The sequence below is a fragment of the Dermacentor variabilis genome, chromosome 5 (assembly GCF_050947875.1).
Source record: "Dermacentor variabilis isolate Ectoservices chromosome 5, ASM5094787v1, whole genome shotgun sequence".
Lineage (NCBI taxonomy): Eukaryota > Metazoa > Arthropoda > Arachnida > Ixodida > Ixodidae > Dermacentor > Dermacentor variabilis.
In genome coordinates, this window is record NC_134572.1 from 62426073 (window position 1) to 62443684 (window position 17612).

The window sequence follows — 17612 nt, forward strand, 5'->3', positions numbered from 1 at the left end:
TGGAGTTGGGGCTAGTGAGGAGGTAGCAGCACCAGTGGTGTTTGTCTTGGCCTGTTACTTCCATGGTATCGCACAACTAACTGAATTTGCATGTTTTCAGGTAGGTAATCAATCATGCCCCAATCATGCAGGCGACAGGCATGCAGGCTGAGTATTTTTTTTTTTTTTGCCAGAGAGGTGGTCGTGCGCGCGTATTTGCAGCTTTTAAAGGCAGCTTGAGAGTCCTTAAAGACTGTAGTGAGGCTTGCCGGCGCTTGACATTTTGTGACCAGCGTACTCGGCACGTCTGGCAAAGTCTAGGATGGCATACAGCTTTGCCGTAGAACACTAAACGGCGTGTTTCGTGAGGTGGAGCTTGCTTGTCCATTAGGTTGCTGTCATATTTGTAGACGCCGTAATATTGGCTGCTCCTCCAGTCCTCGGACAGATGCGCCCACATAAACTCTATAAGAACTGCCAGCGAGGAAGTTGCTTTCACGCAGTTACAGAGTATGTTTCTCGTGGCGCTTGGTGTGGGCCTGTTTCCTTGTCAACATAATTTTTCCCGTGCTTTTTGGCAGCGGCTTGAAGTCCGCTATTCCTATCTTCTCTCAAGTAGGAGCTATATATGCCGCGTATATATGCATGCCAGTGCCTAAAAGAGCAGTCATTTTCGCACCGTAAAAATTCAGGTTGACTTCCTCGAGATCCAGAATTCAGCGTTTCATCCAAATTCCATCTTGGCGCTCAATACTACTTCGTGCCGCGTGTGCACGCTACCTCAGACAGAGATGCATTTTAAAAGACCGCAAGAAAGCTTCTTGCTGACTCAGCTGTTTCTTTACCTTTTCCCACGCTGTTTCTACATTTTCGACCATTCCGTGCGCTCTCGATCAGGCCCAGCGAAATGCTGGCTTTTCTTGCCATATTTGTTCGCTGATGCGCGATTATGCTGAGTCACTCGCATATATGTCGTATGTATATCACGAGTAACGCAGCAGACCGTACACGTGTGTCGTACATTCAACAGGTACAGCAGCAGTTTCAAATGCGCTGTCAGCATTAGGCTGTGGAAGTACACTCATCGCGCTGAACGCTTGCGGCTTTTCTCGACGACGACGACGACGATGGTCATGATCCATCGCCAAGTAACTTTGCATCAACGTCGGCTGTCATCACTGCGGCGAGATTCAGAAGATTTGCTATAACATATAAATTCGCCAAACCATCGTTATTCGTACCTGATTTCCCGAATCTAAATTTTTCTTGGAACAAGTGGCCCTCCATTAAAATACCTGATGTATCGAATACAAGAATATGATGATGATGATGATGATGATGATGATGATGATTTAATGGTACAAAAAATGGATAGGCCACAAACCAGGTGATAATATGATTAAAAAAGACAAGGGAAAGATACATAATCGGAGATGAGAAAGACACCGATCATAAATGAAATAAAATATTGTGTAATAAGGTAGTCAGCCTTGCATAAACAGGCAGAGTAACATCAACTTTATATTAAGAAAGCGTAAAGTAAATGGTCGACATAAAGAACAAGTAAGTAAAATTCTGAGTAATGATATTATCAATATTATGACTGTGAATTTGTCTTTTTGATATTTGAATTTTTTTATTTGTGAATTATGGAAGGCGAAATAAATCAATTGTGGAAAATGGAAAACGTTAAAAAGGTAGTCTTTTTGTGTCACAGAGACAATAATAAATGGCCAGGCAAACTTTCCAGTGGCTGTATCCTAATATCGATGCTCCAAATGAGAGTAGAACAGCACTGCGTAAAGGCAGCCATAGATTATGAAGCGAAATTACCAAACATCGTTTTCTTTGAGTAGAAAACTACCGCCACGATATCAAGAGTGACGAATGGATTCTGGTTCATTGCAGAGGTAGCATAAGGGGGTACCGCCAGACCAAATCGGTACAAGTAAATATTTTAGGGGTGGAATACGGGAACGCAGCCTTGTAAATAATACCTCGAATCGTCGCATAGGGCACCATTTTCGGTTCCAAGAATAACTTAGATGCGTAAAGTCAGCAGAAGGAGAGGCTATTGCTGAGTCCCTCCACTGAACTTTTATCTTCATAGTCTGGTCAAGATATATCAGCTTCGCGTCCTTTGAGCAGTGAGAGTGAATCTCTGCAACATTTATTTTTGCCATGTCGCTGGTTCAATATAAAAATGAAGATATTTTAGAAGAACCCTTGCAGAACCATGGCTCGGATTTGACTTTACCGGCTTTATCTTGTGTCTAATTGTACTGGATTATAGCCACTTGAAAACTTCTCATACCCTCTCCAATTTTCTGCGCGAGACAAAGAATTCCACGCTGGAATTATTCTTTTTCATTTCTGTTTGGCTCACAAACATCTAGTGCAATATTTAGATATTTTATCCTTCATCTCTCTAATAGTTGACATTTTATTTCACAAAGTTACTTATTTAAGTTAACCTTATGTTCCTTTTAAACTAAAAATTTGGAGGACGCTTAAGCTTCGCCTTCAAGAGTGGAACGCCGATAGCATTCAAAGATCCCCGACTGCTTCTCACGCTTCCCGGCAACTGCAGCGTATATAGCCGTAATGCTTACCAAGGAAGCGATCGCGGTGAACGCTATGCCTGAAGGCGGTCTTTCTGGTAGAAACGCGGCCTCTTGCGTTGGGCGCGATGCGGTAAGCTAGGTCGGCCTCTCCTTCTCCTGGCATTCTCGCAGCTCACTCTTTCTCTCGGAGCTCGCTTTCGCAGTTCGGTCGTTCGCTCGGAAGCCACCCATAGAGTTACACGAGGTGAGACAGTAAAAATTGTTGTTGGGTGTTTGCGCATGAATGTTTACCGTATTTAAGGCTTGATTATTTTGTGCTGTGCTAGTATAGCGATGAGGGAACGCTATGAAACTGGTAGAAGCAGACGCTTTTTCAGTGCGTAACTGCGCGCTTTCTTTTTTTTTGGGGGGGGGGGTCGGCTGTTTGCTTCCAGTTAGAAGAAGGCTTTTGAAGCTAGTTTGGTGGACAAATTCCTTTTAGTGTCGAGTACTAGCACAAAAATCAGAATTACTTGTCTCGCCAATGATGATTATACGTAATGTACACGATGTTTATATACATGCCAGAGCTTTGTTTGAGTGTCACGTCGTTCACGGTCATGCATTGTACTCGTAGGCAAAAACACTGTCGCGGCTTGCACAGATCAACCCGCTTCGCGTGTTATTTTTATTGCATTGATCAGATGCTTTATTTGACTTTCTAAAGACACTTGCCCGGCGCGAAAAGTCTGCGATGAAGGTTTCGCCGGTACACGCCAAAGGCGATGCGCTCTCGTGTGTGCAGCACTGTGTAGCTGCCGATTCAACAACTCGGATGCGTTTGCGGTGCTCGAATTGCGTACGTGTGTACTTGCGCGTACCCAATCGGCTGTCGTGTGTCCGACTTGTGCAGCTTCATAATTTAATCATTTTAGTACCATGATGACCAAACACAAGGCGCGTGACATATTAGTTTGGATCACGCGAGCGTAATGTAGAAGCGTGCACGATCAACGCGGAGCATCTCAGCTATGCTCGTCTTTTCGTCATGACGCTGGCATCTCTTTATGCAGTGAAACTGGTCCTACGCTTGTATGACAAACTGGTACCGTTGGCTCTCAAGCGCAAACATCACAGTCGAAGGTGTACTTCATTTGTGAACAAAGCGTATCCAAGGACGAAAGTTACACATAGGAATGATTTCCATCAATGAGCACTTTCCTCCCTTGCGCAGTTCTAAGTCAACATGAACCAACAAACTCGTGCACCACTTTATCCTGCCGAGACGGCGAATCGGAGAAAGCCTGCTCACAAAAGTCAAAATCGTTTGCACTGGTAGTGAGGAGCTTGCCTCCACAAAATATATTTGCAGCGCCTAACAAAAGCATGGATTGATAAAGCTACATACTCTGAGTACTACAACAATAACGCGTGTTACGTCTCTAGCACGATATATGACAGAACGCAGCCTACGCACTCCATAGCTTCATACACCTGTCGACGATAGCGCGATCAGGAAAACAAATCTGAACGAGTACCGAAAATAGCACCCACGCGTAAGCTTACCCATGCCTCAGCTCCGTACCCTGTCAACAAAGAAAAAAAGCTCCGTTCGTACACGTTTGCTCCTCCAGTAATCCTAAAATCATCCCTAACATAAAACAAAACAAAAAAGTGAGTTCTTCACTAACGCAGTTAGCCATGTAACTTAGCCAAAACATCCGAAATCCCTTGCAAAAGCCTCGCCGCGGAAACTCGACGGGGAACTGCCATGATGGTGAGTGCACGGATACGCGGGAACGAAGAAACAATAGAGAAAAGGGCACGAAAAATGGCACGTGACGGGCGCTCAACCAATTGGGGGACGCAGACCTTCTCTCCTACCTCTTCGCATGCTCCTCGCAGCAGCGGCAGCGGCAAGATATTGTCTCTACCTTTTAGTTTTACTCAGGGACCTTACGATGCGGCGGAGTCGAACGCCATTGGGAAGTGTTTGAAGGAAGCGGGCACGCAGCTATTCGGACTCCGAGATATTCACCCACCGGCGCACGCATATCGCGGACATCGTTGGCGGTCTATGAATTGTAGAAACGCTGGAAAAGGGATTTGTTTGAGTTTTCGCGTCACCGAATTACGTTTTCACGTATATCCGAATTACAATATGAGAGCTATCATGTCTGTAGGTTGCGTGTAAATCGCACTTTACAATTTTTCTACACATTTTAGCTTGAGAAATGCTAAATGCATTAGTTCAGTAAGTTCCTTGAGTCGCATGGAGGGCCCGGCTATGGGAGGTTCGAAAAAACACTTTGCCGAAACGACACCTGACGCCGACACCGGGTTTTCTGCGACACGCGCTCCTTAACACTATCGCGTTAAAATAATAACGATCACATAACGATCAGAGTGGGTTGCGCCCCATTTCACTGAGGAACAGCAGGAGTAATTTTGCAACGCACCGCAGCTGTAGTCGTTGGCGGCGCTGGTATTGGTACCGCGGTGTCTGAGGCGTTGTGCTGCTGAGCACGAAGTCGCCACGTTTCTATTCCCGGCGGTGACTGCCACATCGCGATAGAACCTGAATGTCAACACGCTTGTGTACCGTACGCGCTTCGGGTGCACGTTGGAGAAACACGGGTGGACAAATTTATTCCTTAGCCCACAATACGGTGTCTATGTGTATTGCTCTGAGACTCGAAGCCGCAAGGATCCCTCAGCAAGCCTAAGTTGCACTTTATTTCGGGCATCAGGATGTCACGTGCAACTTGTGCCAGGAAGGACCAGCAACACTTAAACACACGCTGTGAGAGTGCAGTGTAGTTATAGGAAGGATGGCACTTGCCCCGGAGACCCTGTCGTCGAGGTGGGCTGCTGTTCTGCGCAGCTCAGACCTCGGAATCCAGACGTGGGCAGTCGAACAAGCCCAAGAGGCGGCGTTGAGGCAGGGCCTTGACGTTCCCCCGTGAGAGACCTGAACCCGGGTCGCGTTAAACCTTGCCGGACGTACAAGAAACTTGTCTCAATCCATCCATCCAGGGTTTATGGCGGTCACAGTCGTTGTTGCTGGCTTTACTAATGTATGCAAGTCCGTGTGCCCGCGGTAGCACCTTCCGATCGTTTCGGCTCACGAAATGAAGCGAGCTACATGATCCAGCTGCGATGTAGTCTCTATGCATGTACAAGGTTAAGGCTATCGGAAAAATAAGTTCCTATACAGTTGTACTGCTGCACGCTTCTCTTGGGGCAACGTTGTCAAAAAAGATATGAAAGAAAGTAACAGGTGCGCGTGTTTTACAATTTAATGTGCGCGTAGTTTAGAGCTCCTTCTTTTTTTCTATAGTAGGCCAGGAATTGATTACTTTCGGGAATGGTGAGTTGTCACGCCCAACGAATGTCGTTTCAGTGCCTATTACCAATCACCGGCACATTTGTCGCAAAGGTGTGTTGGTATCAATGGCGATTACGGCGCGACGTAATGAAAGAACTCTTATCACGAAAAAATAAAGCATACGAAATGTATCCGTCTCTTTCCATTTTTTTTTGTATAGAAGTGGACGTACTTCTAACTCTCCTCGTTTGATGTTTGTGAAGCAGCCAATTCGCACTGCATTGATACATTCTGTTTGATTAAAAGAGCATGTACAATTTTGTTACTTTTAGCCAATAAGGCTATGCCGTCAGTGGAACGCACGCCCATCCCGTCGTTGCGCGGACGAAAAAAAAAAAAAAGCAAAGCTCAACTTGCTGCATTTCTCCCAAAGAAGGCCTTTTGAACATATGCTCTCCTTCCATTTCGCATCTTCGAAATCGTCGACGTATTTTTGCCTTGCCGTCCGAGGTTACAGGTCCGTGCAGCGAGTGCCTAACGAATGCGTTGGTTCGTCGTCTTCGGCTTTCACGCGTGATCAATGAAGCCGCGCCGGAAGGTCTATATAGCATCATTAAAACGAGCGTTGAGCTTTGAAATCTGTGCATGTTTGGCGCACAGCTTATATTATTTGTAGGTCGCTTAACACTAAAAAGAGGGGTGAAAGAAAAGAGGTGACGGTTTAGCTTTGAAGTCACGCGTAAAGTCACGCGTAATTAGGACATGGAAAGGGGGCGGGGTGGGGGGGGAGATGTCATTTTTGGAGCGTCCAGGCGCCTAGATAAATGATTGCCGTGAACGAGACAACACACCTGCAGCCCAAATATTAGATGTAGAAGTGAGAGAGGTTCAGTTAAAATCCTCTTGCGACAGTCACCTAGGATTAATTGATTGACTCGCCGTCGGAAGCCGGGTCCCTACTGTGAGTGGCATTTAAGAGCTTTGAAGCTGGCCAGCTTCAAAGCTACCCCCCCCCCCCCCCCCCCTCCGCCGTTTGCGTGTTTGAGACGTCTGCTTGGAAACTTTCTCTCTGAGGAAAGAGGGCCGAACTCGGTATCCCTGCATTTACATAGTGGGCCGATACTGTAGGTGGTCTATTGAAAAAAAACAAAGGCCGATCTTGTATATGGTGTACAATACAAAAAATCACCGCTCCTTCCAGTCCGTGTTGATGGTCGAACAGCGAAGCTGTGCCAGTTACACCGAGTGTTAGGCCATGAAAGTCAAACTTCGCAAGCGCTCTATATTGTATACCTTTTGTTTCACCATTCTTTCACATCATTTCCGCTTTTGCGTGCTTCGCGTGGTGTGCATACTTTAGGAGTGCCTTTTTCTCCGGTATGGTATGGTATGAAGAACTTTATTGGGTCCTGAAGGTCAACCCTAGGTTGACGTCTCCCGGTGTTTTTTCGTCTTCTTTTTTTTGCGCTTGAGGCAGGTCCTACGACGACGAGCCCGTTCACGAGCCAACTCTTGCTGAGGCTCGCGGTAGGCAGCTTCTTCCTCAGGAGCACGGACTATTCGTGGTCTTCCCAATGGAATGTGCGGAACCACGAATCCAAAGCTCCGTGTGTTAGGCTCAAGGCCCACCACTGGAGATGCGGGCGCTGCAATTGTTTTGACGATTGACGTCTTTGTGTCTCTTAATGAGTTTAACACACGTTCGCCTGCGACGGAGAATGCGACGTCAGTGACGGTATGTCCGAAGTCCGCCGTTTTCGCTTGCGTTCGATGTCTCGAGTTAGCTCGGTTGCGGGGTTTAGTAGCATCCGCCCGGCATTGCGGCTTGCGATTCTTAAAAATTAAATTGCTTCAGAATTAATTTTGTCCGTTACGTAAGACAATGAATGGCTCATACCTCCTTAAGCAATGGCTCATACCCCTGTAAACGCGGCCTCACCATTACGACGACAGAAGTTAAATTCCAGCTTTCTCAAGGATCGCACTGCAAAAATACATTTTGGGGACATTAAAAGCGGACAATTTCAATTAGGTACAGGGGGCACCCCTCAGGGTGCGGTCCTCTCCTCCTTCCTTTTCAATGTGACCATGCGAAACCTGCCTCCATTACTGGAAAGGATCCCGCATATCAAGCACTCCATCTATGCCGATGATATCACCATCTGGACCAATAGCGGTTCCGATGGAGAAATCACGGAAGCATTACAAGCAGCCGCGGATACCGTACAAAATTTTATGCGGCAGAATGGTCTAGCGTGCTCGCCGACAAAGTCGAAGCTTCTCGTCATCCGAGATAAATCAACCAAACACGCCGCTGAAAGGGACGCCACCTCACCTATACGAGTCAGTATGGAAGACGGCACAGTTCCGCTCGTACTGACAATAAGAGTCCTGGGCATGTTAATTCAACATAACACCGATAATTCTGAGGCGATTGTCCGATTACGGACCACAGCCCGCCAAATATGTGGCCTAATCAGACGAGTAGCTACACGACACCGCGGTATGAAGGAGGCTGATATCTGCCATCTGACGCAGGCTTTCCTGATCAGTCGCATCGTGAATTCCTTCCCCTACTACCACCTACGCCTTTCTGACAAGGAAAAGGTTAACAGCGTCATTCGCACAGCTCATAAAGCTGCCCTTGGTCTCCCCAGGTATGCGAACACCGAACGATTACTTGAGCTAGGTATATGCAGTACCCTAGACGAACTCGTGGAGGCCCATAAAACAGCCCAACGTGAACGACTCTCCAGCACCGCAACTGGCAGGGTCATTCTAAGTAAACTCGGGCTGAATCCCGTTATGAATTCAGCAGGAAGAACAACATTACTCGGTGCGGTCAAACGCCGTTTGGTTATAAAACCGTTACCCAAGAACATGCTCCCTGGGAGACACGACAAGAAGTGGTCTGCCAGAGCCAAGGCCCTTCAAGGAAGGTACAAAAGCAACCAGCACACCGCTTATGTCGATGCAGCAAAGCAAAATAACCAAACTTACGTAGTGAGCGTCGTGACCGGAGAGGGAAGTATCCTCAACGCCGCGACCATAGAAACAGCGTCCACCGTGGAAGCGGAAGAGGCTGCCATTGCTTTGGCCATCATGAATCCCTCCGTGCAAACTATCATAAGCGACTCCAATAGGGCAATCGTCAACTTTTCGAGAGGCAGCATAGGCGTCTGTGCAGCGCGAGTCCTACGGGACTTTACAAATGAAAATACTGCTGAACTCGTATGGGTCCCTGCCCATTCGGGGAATCAAGGGAATGAGGAGGCGCACTGGGTAGCCCGAGGTCTAATCAACCGGCAGGTGTTCCCCTCAGACTCGGATCCCATGGATGAGGCACCGACGACGTACCACGAGATAACAAACTACTACAAGCAAAAAAGGCGAATCTACCCGCCTCCAAACGCAAGCCTCACGCGAGCGCAAGCCTCGATCCTGCGTCGAATCCAAACTAAGTCGTTCCCCAGCGCACATTGGCTGGCCATAATTACCAACGGGTAATGGAACCCAATATGTCAAAACTGCAAAAATCAAACATTGGCTACCCAAAATCACATTCTTTGAGGGGGCGATGGCTTACCCCCTCCCAGGTCGCTCCTGCCAGCTCCCTCAGAACAGACGTGGGAGGAGCTGCTCAGAAGGCCGGATGAAAAACTAGAAAAAGCCCTCGTTGCCTAGGCCGAAAGGGTCGCTCCTCGTGAGGGGCCATCCTAGGACTCGGGCCTGCCAGATCATAACTGAGCAGAATCTCATTAAAGTTGTTACCACCTACGCAGGAATGACAAGCGGTAACGGAGCCAGCTGTGGAAGACGATGACGACGAACGCGGGAGCAGCGGCACTAGCGCGTTCGTGCGGTAACGCCGAGGGACGACGACGAGCCAGCTGTGGAAGACGGCGGCGCTTGGGCCACTGCTGATGACGATAGTTTTAGCAAACCCCGACATCGACGACACAGGGTCCGCATAAACAGCTTCGCTGTAAAAGTAGCAGGCCTGCGAGGCATATGCGGCACAGTCACCGCATAAGCTGGAGGAGCGCCTCCGTAGGGGCTCCATTTTCGGCAGCACGCACTGGAGGGTTCGTACCTTGCGAGGAGGTACCTTAAGTTGTACCGAAGATGAATCACAGGTAACGAGACTATGCAGCGCGCATGACAAATCCCTGGACCCGTCGTACGATACGATGCTGTTGTTGATGGTGATGATGATTACTTATTTGCATCCCATTTGAAACGAGGTGGTGACAAATATTCACCTAGCCCGCTTGAGTTGACCAGGCCCTGCTACATGCAACATGCAAGTTCTACACGCGACTGCTACATGCAGCCGCTACAAACTTGCTGGAATATAACACAATTGGAATGCAAAATTTGCGCGTAACGACGCTACGCGGAGCGCATGTCAATTTGGGACAAGTGGCACGAAATGATGCTGATGATGATTATGATGATTTATTGGCATCCCCTTTGTAATAGGGCGGTGACAAACAATCACCTAGCCTGCTTGATTTATTCAGGTATCCTATACATGTTTTTCATTCCGGTAATTTTGTACACATCTCCTTAATCTTTTTCTCCCTCAAGGCTTCTCTATCCACCACGTACAACTATGAATGCAACTGCTACATGGCATTCCACCTTGTGTAATAGTATGCAACTGAAATGCAAATTGTGCACCTGTCAACGCTACGCGGCGCGCATCTCACATCGCGTGTCTCGTCGCGCGCTAGGACGCGTGTGTGATGAAACCCGAGTGCGGAGCAATGGGAGGGAGTGCTCTCCGGCGATCGCCAGGTCGACCAAGAAGGTCTGATTCGGCGAGCACAACTGGCAGCAGCATCCAGCGGAGCACTGGACTAAGGACAACCGACCGTTGTGCTAGAAGATGGACGAAGCCATCTGAACACCGCAGAAGACCAGCGAATCTAGAGGTAATAAAGTTTTTCACTCACTCACTCACTCACTCACTCACTCACTCACTCACTCACTCACTCACTCACTCACTCACTCACTCACTCACTCACTCACTCACTCACTCACTCACTCACTCACTCACTCACTCACTCACTCACTCACTCACTCACTCACTCACTCACTCACTCACTCACTTTGTGTGACTTTTTCTTTGCATGTACTTTGCATGTACTTTGCTTATGACCACCTGGTGCTCGTATTATTGTAAATAGTTCATGTAGATATATAATTTCATTCATCGCGCGAACCCTTACGACCGCTGCTCAAGGTCGTCAAAAGCTGCGGCATGACAGTGGCGCGCTTACACCACTTTTTCCGACTGGTTCCCTTGTTTTGTTGTGGGCCCCACCTCATAGCCCTGACCTTTGAACTAAACTCCTTGCACGCTATGACGGCCCCTACCACGTTATATATCGTACCTCCGCTGTCACCTATGTTGTAGAACATGTGACACGATCACCCGACCTTAGGCATCGCGTGCGTGATGCGGCTCATGTCAACCGACTTAAGCCGTACTATGACCCGCTCATCCTACCTACGCCGTAAGTCGCCAGGATGGCTCCTCTTCTCTCCCGGGGGCCATTGTGGTGAAGAGGAGGACGAAGAACACGTGCTGCTGTGCGCGCGATCAGCGCTCGTGTACTGCCCGTGCAACTAGACTGTGCCTAGTGTCTCGTAATAAATCAATCAACACATTTCAATCGTAATAAAATCCATGTTAAAAAATGCGCTGTCATGACTCCGTGGTAGAGTAGCTGACTCCCGCGCAGCGGGCTAGTGTTTTATCCCGGCGCGGGAACTGGGAATTTTTTTTTTCTAATTTCCGGCGATAGCTGTTGCGCGCACACGTTGGCGGCGGCGGACACCATCGCCAACCGAAGCGACTATTAGAATTAGCCCATAACAGCTTGCGATGTAAAAGTGAGGTTCACTGTACTCGGATGCGCTGTGCTTTCGTCTTACTCGTGAGAGGACGGGTGCTTAGAGTTTATCCCGATGCGTATGGAGGGGGGAAGAGGGGGGGGGGCTCGCTCTAGGCTATAAACTATGGTTCACGCAGTATCTCTCGCGCGTAATGTACTGGTAATTTTACCATAGAGTTTCTTACAAAAAATACTAGAGGGAGCTGTGGCCCTAGCGTCTGCATGGGCCGCAAGCATGGCGGTTCGATCAGAATGGGTAGTAGATGGATTTGACCAAACGTCATCCCTCCGGCTTCGTGCAGCTTTGTGACTACGCAAATTTATCGCTTCCAACAAGATACTGCGTTATTGCAAAAGCTTGCGATAACTAATGTTTAATGCCAGACGTCGTGAATATATGCAGGAAAACCGACAAATCAGAAATAAAGACGAGACAAGAAAGAACATAACTAATCATTTGATCGTACTTACATGTGTGTGTTACTAAGCGCTTGTCACCAACTGCCCTCAAGAAACATTGCAGTCTTGTTTAGGGATATCATCGGTGCACGTAGGAGATTGTGGACGCCAGAGTAAAGAGTAGTGATGTTTATGAGTGCGTCAGCTCACCGTTTCATTTGTTATCTCCCAAAGAAATAAATTTTTCTGAAGGCAGTTGGTGACAAGCGCTTAGTAACGAACACATATTAGTATGTGATGTTCTCTCTTGTCTTCTCTCTGTTTTTCTGTATTTAATCGCGACGTCTGGCATTAAAAATTGGTTGGAAGTTAGCGCCTGTCCCGTTCGTGTCCCTTTGTGTTTTTTGTAGATTCTTCGCTAAAACAGTGTTAAATATGTATTACCAACTAGCCCCAACCAGCGCTTTGCTAAGTACAGGGTCTTTTCGTCCCATTGAGGCGCGGTTGCCGTCGCCTGGATTCGAACCCGCGACCTCAAGTTTAGCAGCCCAACACCAAAGCAACTAAGCAACTACGGCGGGTCGCCACCAGAATGTCGTCTGAACTGTTTTAAGCAGCCAAGCACGTCTCGTAGCTATAGGCTGGCGCAATGCCAGATTATTGTGAAGTCAGGGTGCTATAACGTAAGGCTATTCCAGTTTGTTGGTAGTTCATTTCTGCCAATAGCCCTACGTGATCGGTCGATAAGTTTTCTGGCAACCCCCACTTGGCCTGTATACCACGTGACGTCAGCAAAATCGCGAAAACTCCCTATCTGATATGACGTATACATACTGATTATGCAGAATCCCAAACGAAGGAAAATAATTTTCTATTCTACAATTTGTTCACCATTAGCCCTCCGCTATAAGTAAGAATATTTTGGGCTGCGCCCACTTTGTCTACCTGTCACACGTCGCCACAAAACCGCGAGAACTCACTGCTTCAAAGTGACGTTTACGCACTAAAGAGCCCATTCGGCACGTGTACGACATCGTTCTGCCAACTCTTCCTCGACAAGGATCTGTTTTAGCGGCATTTTACATGTTTCTTTGTACGCCACCGCGATTTTCAACGAGCCACCGCAAGCTAAGCAAGGGGAAGTGGACCAATCGTAGTCGCCGGTACTATGCTCCTAATCCAGTTATCTACTTTCACTATGCTCGCTCGGCCCCACCGAGCCCTTTCCACTTCTGAGCGCTCCTCGCCTCTTGTCAAACAATGATATATGGAAACCCTGTCAAGGTAGGCAATGCTGTTCGCTTTGAAAGCAAAGAAAAGCGGCCGCCCATGAATGAAGACCGCGTTTGATTGGCCTGTGGCCAAGCTAAGTGGAAAAAAAGGTGTCCATGATATAGACACTGTGGGTTGCCTTTCCCTTTCTGCTGTTCTTATTTTGCTGCTGCTTGTGTACTGCGCCTAAAGGTGAATCATCGTAAAGAAATGCATATGTATTCCACAAAAGTTGTGTGCTCTTCCTCTCCCGACGCCTTTTTGTCATGTCCGCAGAATCTTTATGAATTTTAATGTTCCCAGGTTCGCAGGTGTGCCGTTTGATGCGATTACAGCTTTGTGCTCTGTTACACAGATAAAATGTCTTTACGGTACCTTGAGCAGACGTCTGCTAATCGTTGGAAGATTTTACAAACCTGCATATTTTTTAATATGTTCCTGCTTATAGACGGTTAGTGCATTTGCTAACGTATTGGTCACCAATCGTAATTGGCTATTACGAGCACGCCAGATAGTTAATAATATTCTCTTCTCGCGCACAGCGTTTTACTGTTCATTTATGATTACCCGAGGTTATACCTGCAGCTGCAAGTACTCTCCAAAATTCTGTCAGACCGATTGTGGTGCGGCATTGCGCTGCATGACTCAGTCTTTTTGCTAGAAATTGAGTAAACGGAGAAAAAACAAACGCAATTCCATATACAACGTGGTACACAAAGAGACGGTAAACAATGCACAAAAGGCCGACACACAAAACCACGCGTTTGTGATCAGCTGGAAAAAGCAGTTCCTATATTCATTCGTTCACGACTGCGACAACGTCGCGCATTGTGACAAGTGAAATTCTTTTCATAAGCAGGGTTTCCTGCTCGCGTCATAGCTCTGTTAACTCGTCCATAACACGCGCCGTCGAGAATCGGCTGTCTGGAGCGCACATTAAGAAAAACAGGAAGCGAACTTTACTCTGACAGACACGTCGCGAATTCGTAACCGTTCCCGGAGCTATCACGTGATAGCGGAAGTTTCGTACAATGCTTAACGCGAGGCGTGCACTACGCGTCGCGTGTATAGTTCAAGCATGTACGAGAAGAGAGCGTCGTGATTCTGGTCGGACAGCGTGTCCAAAGCCCCAAAATGAGATTAACTCCATGTCAGTTGCTGCGCGAGCCAGTAATGCATATGCCGCGAAATGGAGGGAGCACCTCTTGCGAGAAGGTTCTATTCGCACCGTCTCTAGTAAGGCACGAATTAGCCAGCGACGCACTGCTACTGTGCCTGGCATATATACGCTGTGCGCCTAATCAAATAACGTCGTCGAGTAACGACCTCGCCATAGCATATAACGTAACAGCAGTGCCAAAAGTAGTTTCCAAATGACTAACCATGGGCGTCGAGCGTTGCGACGGGAACTTCTGTCAGTAACGCTTGCTATATTTGTTTATGTAGGCAATGTGTTACTGCAACAACAACAAAAAATGTTAGGAATGAGACGCGAAGAGGAGGCGTTCTAGTTTTCTAACAGGGTGTTCATAGCGCACTGCACTCCAAACACAGTCGTCAAGTTGTAAAAAAAAGTGGGTAGATCAGCACTACACACATTCTCTACACGCGCTTGTTCAGAATGCACCACCAAAGTTAACCTGGAGAAAATATCGCACGTATTAGTACGTTGCGCCTTCCGCATCTTGGCACGTTAGTATGGGTAACTTATTCGTTGAGCTTTTTCGACAAAATGCGCATTATATGAAAATGAATGCAAGCACTCGAATCGTAGTGCTTCGCCTCTCGTAAAAATGTTGGAGCTGGCCGAATGAGAACAGCGACAATGCGACGGCGACGACTTCCTGGATGTAGGCCAATAGAGTTTCAGCCTTTGGCGGTGAGATAAATATCGTCGCGAACCGTTTCTGAGCACCGCATTGGCTGGGGGAAGCGTTGCGGTTAAGGCGATAAGATTTCTGGAGGAGCAATGGTGCTACACAGAAAAAAAAAATGTAATTCAAAAGCATGCTCCCGCTTTGAAACTTGGCAGTTAAATAGGTGGTCTCTGCAACGGCGTTGTGCCTCAATGCAGGCGGCGTTCCTCGTAAGAACGCCGCATGTCCAATTATCTCCAGGGCCAACTGTTTGGCAGCAAACAATGCACAAGACACCGCGCTTGCTTACTCATTCTGTACAAGCTAATTAATGGTCGAACGTAAGCGCATCTTCCACTGCGTGTACACGCCTTCTCACAAGGAAACGCTCGGTGGGAAGGCGAGAGAGAGAGAGAAGGAAATGCTCACCGCAAATGGTGCGAATTTTCGCCCCGGCTTGAAACTGATAACAAATGAGCTATTTCTTAAGAGGCAGCGCGTAATGGAGTGTGAATAAAAAAAATCGGTTCTTATTTCACGAAAAAAGGGTATTTTTCCTTTGTTTCTTCGGCGCTTAAGCAAAGGAGGCCTACGGCTTTCATTGCTTAGAGCTTCTTTCTCGCCGTTAGATCGAACATTCGGGAAAACTGGCGCAGTCGGTGTGGGTATCGTGTTAAAGTATGCTATGTGTTGAAATAGTCTCGACTTTTGCGAACTGCTCCGTAGTCACATTTGACGCTTTATGTTACCGCCTTGCTTTGACTGATTGTAAATGAAATGTCACCTCAACTGAATAAAGGGACGCTTGTGGTATGGGGACTTTTTAAACCCTTTCCGTTCCACACAGCTTCTCTACTGCATCTCTGGTAACGCTGGCCTTGGGTTCTTTTGTCTCATTTGCGAGCAATATTACAAGTTAGAACGTAAGAAACCAACTATATTGAAGTAGGTCTCAATTGCTGTGTGCTTCTGACACGTTTTTTTTTTTTTCGGGGGGGGGGGGGGGGGCTTGCAGGCTAATGTCAGCCAAATTTGAGTGGTGGGTCAGCTACCAAGCTGCAGATTATTAATGCTGACACACTGTGAGCCAGAAAGGGCAATAAAGTAACCTACTCATTTTGTTATTCACCAAGCCCAACTGGAGCAGCACGCTAAGAGCGCCGCCAGGCAAATCTCTCCAAAATTCTTTAAAGAGTCTCTCTCTTTCTGTCCTGCAAAAATGTTAAGTCTTTCCATCCCAGCAAAATGCATGCAGTGTAGATGGGTACCTTGAGCACTGAGTCTCCAGAGTCTTATCACAACAATTCTTGCGTTTTGTTGATAGTGTTTGAAAGAATTTTCCATGGGTTGTAGTATGAAAAAAAATGTCGTTTACAATTTTTCGTCGCCGCATTTGCACACCGATATTTTCATAAAAGAGACATCTTCGCTGTAAATATATCTGCGCGTGTTAACGTCATGGTCTATTATAGAATAACGCGCAGATAATTATGACAGAGTTCTTGAACGGTTCTCTAGTTCAGTTTTAAACACTTTTGTACAAGTGTTCACTTGACTGCCCTACTCGCATCTTTGAGTGATCTTTAGGCCTTCAAACAATGTTGAATCATTCGATTTAACAATTTGTTCTCTGCTCTAACGCTAAACAGGTCATCCTTACAACATATTAAGAGAAGAAACTTCGTAACTTTGAGTGTCCTGTCGAGAGGTAGCTCATGCTGAAGGGACTGACTAAAGAACAGAATATTTCTATAGGAACGTCGTCTTGAATGCGGTTCGTAGCTCATCATAACAAGCAGGTGATCAAGACATCTCACTCACAGCTTCTCAGAGGCGGCGTCGGTGGTTCGAATGGGTCCCGGTGTCGGCGGCCCGAGTCGGAATAAAAACTCCGGAGCTCTGTCGCTAGGCGAGAGATGGCGCTGCACTGCCTTCTTCGATGTGTCTGTCTCCTGCTTCCCCGCTGCTTGGCACTGCTCGCACCGCGCGAGGTCCAAGTTTTTTCGTCAGCTCTCGCGACTCGTTTTATACCGATATACGAGTCGGCTGCACGCCTCTGCGCGGACGACGTCACCGTGGCACGTGACCTGGGCCTGTCGCGCTCATTGGCGCTCGACAGCGGGGGCGTCGTCCAATCGCCACAGCGCTCGCGCTCGTCTCGGCGCACTCTGACTCCTCTTATTGGGCGCCTTTCTAATTTTTGCTTCTCCGCTACGCTAAAGTTTGCCTTCGCAAGACGCTCTTGCGCGAACTATGCTGCGTCATTCGATTTTTTTTTATGCAACGAGCGCTTCTTCTTGGCCTTTTCCGCGCGACTTGAACGCACGATACG

The 17612-nt window shown here is 47.5% G+C and overlaps 1 protein-coding gene across 1 annotated transcript in view; it reads right to left on the reverse strand.

The window, feature by feature from the left end:
* The window catches only part of LOC142582657 (RYamide neuropeptides-like), a 64917-nt gene extending 47705 nt beyond the window's left edge, over window positions 1–17212 (reverse strand). Inside the window, exon 1 of the mRNA XM_075692579.1 lies at window positions 17102–17212. The gene's annotated coding sequence lies outside the window, so the exon portion shown is untranslated. The remainder of the gene's footprint in view (window positions 1–17101) is intronic.
* Between the last annotated feature and the right edge of the window lie 400 nt (window positions 17213–17612).